The sequence below is a fragment of the Oryzias latipes genome, chromosome 17 (genome assembly GCF_053564925.1).
Source record: "Oryzias latipes strain Hd-rR chromosome 17, Olatipes_Hd-rR_3.1".
Taxonomy (NCBI): Eukaryota; Metazoa; Chordata; class Actinopteri; order Beloniformes; family Adrianichthyidae; genus Oryzias; species Oryzias latipes.
In genome coordinates, this window is record NC_136253.1 from 15,410,627 (window position 1) to 15,416,151 (window position 5,525).

General features: G+C 42.5%; 1 pseudogene; it reads left to right on the forward strand.

The window, feature by feature from the left end:
- Positions 1–454: 454 nt before the first annotated feature.
- Positions 455–1,040, forward strand: LOC144986787 (T cell receptor alpha variable 19-like; annotated as a pseudogene).
- Positions 1,041–5,525: the final 4,485 nt, after the last annotated feature.

Sequence of the window (5,525 nt, forward strand, 5' to 3'; positions counted from 1 at the left end):
GACATCACTCTGTCGACCCCTGATGGGATGTTTTATCATGTGGGGGGGGGGGGGGGGGGGGGGGGGGTTATAAGATCAAAAATCTGTAGGCTACACCTGTGTGTTTGTTACTTCACTTTAGTTTGACTAAAGTGAAGTTTCCACCTTTGTCATGGTAAGGATAACACGTCAATGTAAGGGTGGGATCATAGGATAGCACAAGGCTTAAAAAAGAGACAGAAACATTTTCACACGGGATAAACCAGTGATCTACAACTTTGTTACTTTGAGCAGGTCACCTGCCTTCACCATACATTTTGCCTGCTGACAGCCTGTATCCACCTGTAAGGGGGGTTGTGACTAAGGCTTAACCAGGAGGAAGAGGAGCAGAGAGAAGAGGAAGACCAGATGAAAGAGCAGATGGAGAGATTGAGGGAGGAGCTGAGCTGTTAGTGAACTATAGAAGAGACACAAACTTCCACTTTCAACACAGTTCAACACACAAAAGCCAAACATCAGCTTCATCCAACATGCTGTCTGTGCAGACATCTGTGTTCACTCTGCTGCTTCTAGTCATTGGAACAGGTTGATCAAAGATCCATTTCAGCATTTGATGTTTGTCCATCACTGATCTGACTTCTCTCTTCCTTTAGATGTCAGCTGTGAAGAACTCACTGCAGTCAAGAAGGAAGAGTCCACTTTGGAAGAAACTTCTGTCACTGTCCTACAAATATAAAAATGCTGCAACAGGAACTGATTATTTCTTCTGGTATCGACAGTTTCCAGGAAAACCTCCAGAGTTCTTGATCTCTCACACTGGAACAAGCCTGAAGTTACAGAATCCAGTTCCTGGATTTTCCTTCAAAGTGAGTGACGACAAAAGACAAATGGATCTGCAGATCTCCTCTGCTGCAGTGACAGACTCTGCTGTGTACTACTGTGCTGTGAGGCCCACAGTGACAGGAAACAACACAACTCTGTACAAAAACCTGCAGAGAAAACACAATACTACACAACATCCACTAGAGGGTGACACATACTATGAAAGCAATGATGGTTGAGTCATTGAACTGAAGAAAAATACAGCAGAGAAATGAAGCAGTAAAGATCAGAAACAGAGCTGAGGAACTAAACACTTTGATTGGTAGAGATGAACTGTAAAAGATCTCGTTGGCCCCGCCCACTGAATTTCACATCATCCAGTGACATTATTTCTTCCTCATTGAGCTGCAGTGAAAGAACAGAGTTCATCTGCTGTCTGTGTGGCTTCAAGAACTCCAAAGACATGTTGCTTTACCTCTTTTTGCTTCTATCTCACATTCTAGGTGAGTTTAAGAACAGAGATTCAAGTTTGCTTGAAGCTGCTGCATCAACTCATCATCTCATTCATCTAATGCAGGGGTGGGCAATTCCAGGCCTCGAGGGCCGGTGTGTCTGCATGATTTCAAGATAGCCTTTCCCTACTCATGGCTGATTACCTGGTTCAGGTGTGTCCAGCCAATAATCTTGCCCTACTCATGACTGATTACCTGGTTCAGGTGTGTCCAGCCAATTAGAACATGCCAGAGCAGGGTATGCTGGAAAACATGCAGGAATGCGGCCCTCAGTGCCCACCTCTGATCTAATGGCTTCATTTTCTCCACTTTTCCAGGACTCACAGCTGGAGACTCAATCTCTCCTTTTCGGGATCAACTTACAGGAACTGAAGGAAAATTGGTTATAATGAAATGTAACTATCAGACTGACTACAGCTATCCTGAACTTTACTGGTTCAAACATGATTCTGACCTTCAGGCTCCTCTGTTTATTCTCTGGAAAGGAGCAAAAAGTGAAACAAGAGAACATATTCCAGATAAACGATATGAATCCAGAACAACAGACACATCAACTGAACTGATCATCAGAGAGTTAACCCTGGCAGACACAGCTCTCTACTACTGTGCTATAGACACACAGTGATCCAAAGTGTAGAAGAGGCTGTACATAAACCTGAAGACAGATATGGGACTACTCTTTAAAGAGGAGGGAAGTGGTTTTCAAAGCACAGCTTCATCAAATCAAATCAAATCAAATCAAATCAAATCAGCTTCATATCAGATGGATTCTGTTCATTCCTGTTTGATCAGAGTCTCTGTGGTTACAGCTGCTAATGAAACACTGTGGGAGGATTCACATGAGCAGATGATCCACATCAACCACTAAAATCATGTCATAAATGTCATACAAAGCTAAAAAAAATCCTTTATTATGCAGTGAAAACAATCATAGATTTCATTCTAGCTACAGGTACTATTTTTTGCACATTTCCTAAGTGTGTTTTGCTGACGTTAAAGCTTGTTCTTGTCTTCATGATGACCAACACAGTGATGACAGCGAGAACTGCTAAGCCCACAGGAACATAGAAGATCCTCCAGGAAGAGACTGGAAACACAATCCCATTATTCTCAGCATTTTCTTCATCCTTTACAGAGAAATAACAAAAATCTCTCCTGCCCTCTTCATCATCACATATTTGTCTGACAATTTCTAACAAACCTGCAGGATTTCTTCTTTGGTTTTCTTCAGCGGATGGTTTTGTGTCTGATGTTAGCAGAATTTCTGAGCTCCACCGGGGTGTTTTTCTGGTTGTTTCCTTTTCTAATTCAATTCAATTCAATTCAATTCAATTTTATTTGTATAGCCCAAATTCAAAACAACACTCGTCTCGATGGGTTTCGTATCGGTAATTGAAAAAGTGAAACATGAAATCAAAAGGATCATGAATACATAGAGTTCAATAGGAAAATACTAAAATGAACTAACAAACTGACTAAGCTATACTGGCATCCCTGCTCTTAGACGGCCCTTCACGGTAAGGAACAACTCCTAAAAAACGGATTCCGTAAAAAAGAAAGAAACCTCAGTGGTGCCCACATGAATGAGGGATCCTCCCCCAGGACGGACAGGCGATTTACCAGAACTCATAGAGAAGAATTAACTTATCTAACTCTACTACTACAAGTCCAGCAGACGAGCTACATCCAGCCGGTATAGGGGCGACAGTCAGGGGCGCGAGTCGAGCCGGAGACAGGAACCATAGCCAGGTGTAGAAGCAGTAGTAGAGGTGAGCCAGAAACAAGGTACACGGTCAGTTACAGGAGTACGGATGAATCAACTGGAATCTGGAAGCACTCCCACTCCCCAAGAGGGGAGAGGAAAAGAGGGACAATACATGAATCGCACTCTACCAAACAGAGTCATGGAGAACTAAATGATGAATAATAATCAAAAATAGAAAAGAGAACGAGGGTAGAAGTAGATGAGAAAAGAGGACAGAACCCCAGAGCACCATAGTTACCCCAGCTTCAACTTCAAGCAGCCTTTTAAAACAAATAGTTATTGTTATTAAGTTTAATTTAAACAAATTAACATTAAGTTAAATAATCTCTAAATACTAACTAGTCTGACAATAAGTCTGTCCAAAGAGGAATGTTTTCAGTCTAACTTTGAATGTAGAAACTGAATCTGCCTCTCTTACATGAGCTGGGAACTTATTTCATAAAACAGGGGCTTGGTGGTTAAACGCTCTACCTCCAACCGTACTTTTACTAATCCTAGTGTTCTTATTGGATGGTAAGGGACTATAAGGTCCTTAATATAGGACAGGGCCATTCCATGTAAGGCCTTATAGGTTAACAGAAGGATCTTGAACATGATTCTAGAATCAACTTGGAGCCAATGGAGCGAGACTAACACAGGAGTGATGTGATTTCTTCTGCTAATTCCTGCGAACAATCTAGCTGCTGCGTTCTGAACAAGCTGGAGACTTCTTAAGGAACTCTTAGGACACGCTGCTAACAAGGAGTTACAAAAATCCAGCCTCGACGTAACAAATGCATGGATGAGTTTTTCAGCATCACTCTTAGAGAGTATATTTCAGATCTTAGCAATATTCTGATGGGTTAAAAAAAGGCAGTTCTGATATGTGAGCCTTAAATGATAAAAAGAGGACCAATCAGACGTTTGATTCCATGTATTCATCCAGAAAGATCAAAACAAGGATGCCTTCAGCTCTGATGATGACAGAGATTCAGATATGAGAATGGGAACCCACCATCAATGATGGTCAGACGAACAACAACATCTGTGAGTTGTGATCTGAAGGGTCTGGACAGTCTGCAGGAGTATCGACCTTCATCCTCAGCTGTGATCTTCTTCAGAACCAGGGAACAGTCCTCAGAGAGATTCAGTCTGTCTGATTTAGATCCAGCATCTTTGTGAATTTTTCCATGTTCAAACAGAGTTACTGTTTTTCTTGAATGACTAAGTCACACTTTTACATCCATCATGGAAATCTCTTCCACCTGAACAAGTTAGAGAGACATCATCTCCATCTCTGACCTCCAGTTTTTGTACTGAAAGTCAATTTGCACACAAATAGTAAACAGTGGTTTAGTGTGTGTGAAACAGTCGGAGTGGGGTGGAGTTAGTGGAAGTATATGTGTTCCGTATGGTAACTGCCTGTGGAAAGAAGCTTTTCCTGAGTCTGTTTGTCCTGGTTCTGATGGACCTGTACCTCCTGCCAGAGGGCAGAAGGTCGAACAGAGGGAAAGCAGGATGGGTGGAGACAGTGATGATACCAGTCACTTTGTTGAGGCAGCGTGACTAGTAAATGAGTGAGGGAAGAGGCAGTCGATGATCCTCTGCACTGTCTTTACCACTCTCTGGACGCTCTCAGTGCAGTGAGAAAACCACACTGTGATCCAGTATGACAGGATGCTCTCCACGGTTGAGCGGTAGAAAGTTACCAGCAGCTCCTGGCTTACATTGTTCATTCTTTGTGTTCCAAGTAGCTCAGCGCAGTGTGGAGGGTGATGGATATGGCATGCTCCGTTGATCTGTTCGCTTTCTAAGCAAATTGGTGGGGGTCGAAAGCTGGAGGAAGGAAGTCTTTGATGTGTCCTAGGAGCAGCCATTCCAGACATTTGGTGATAACAGGGGTGAGTGCAACTGGACGGTAGTCCGTGAGGCAGGCTGTGGATGACTTTTTGGGTAATAATGACAGATGACTTCAGGCAAGCTGGGAAGCCTGTGCTGGAGACAGGCTGATTCTACTCTGTTCTGATTGATGAGTTTCTGTGAGGAGTTCTTTATGAAGATCACAGAGAACAAAAAACTCAAGCTTTGTGCTCTGAGACCTGCTGTTTCCTCTTTTCTTCACAGAGCAGAAGTGGTGTGTTTCAGAGACCTGGCTTCAACAGCGGTGTGTCATCAACATGTGGTTCATTTAGTGAAGTGTAACTCCCACAGTTAACCACAACACCTGAAGACTGAAAACTCAGACACAGACAAGATCCTCTTTATCTCAAATATCTTTGGATGAACACAGCAAGTACTGAGTTGCTTCATCTATTAGGAATCAAATACAGGATGAACTAAGTTAATTACATATTAAACTTTCATCATTGATGTGCAAAAAACAAAAAGGGCCTCACAATGAGCCCTGATGGACACCACATGTCTAAACATGGGAAACAAACATCTTTCTACCATTTCAGGTTTTTTTT